Here is a 334-nt window from a genome sequence, read left to right as displayed (position 1 = left end):
AATGCTGATTTATATGGTAGCTTGAGTGAGTTAGCGCCAGTGCAACTTGACATACGTGTGCTGAGTTATTAATTTTTCATGTCAGTTTTTTTGTACTTTATGTGGCTATATAATTGGTTCTATTAGGGTTTACCAATAACATGTGTGAAGTTCTTTTGTGATAGTCAGTGTGCGGTGTTACTGTTGCTTTTGTTGATGTGGGGACTTATTGCCTCTCTTGTATCTACAGTTGTCATCTTAAATGGTTAATTAAGGTGACATGTAAGAATTTGTTTTCCAAGTGACGTAAGACATTAAGAGTAATGATATTTCCTAAATGCATTTCTGTAAATGA

At 34.4% G+C, this 334-nt stretch overlaps 1 protein-coding gene across 3 annotated transcripts in view; it reads left to right on the top strand.

The window, feature by feature from the left end:
- Positions 1–334, top strand: part of LOC110418381 (plasminogen activator inhibitor) — a 4,145-nt gene that overhangs the window by 1,796 nt on the left and 2,015 nt on the right. The gene's annotated exons all lie outside the window — the stretch shown is intronic.

The sequence above is a fragment of the Theobroma umbraticum genome, unplaced genomic scaffold, assembly GCF_002168275.2.
Source record: "Theobroma umbraticum cultivar Fairchild unplaced genomic scaffold, ASM216827v3 scaffold_50.0, whole genome shotgun sequence".
In the NCBI taxonomy this organism is placed as follows: domain Eukaryota; kingdom Viridiplantae; phylum Streptophyta; class Magnoliopsida; order Malvales; family Malvaceae; genus Theobroma; species Theobroma umbraticum.
The sequence above is the reverse complement of the archived record's forward strand: the minus strand, read 5'-3'. Positions and strand labels throughout refer to the sequence as shown.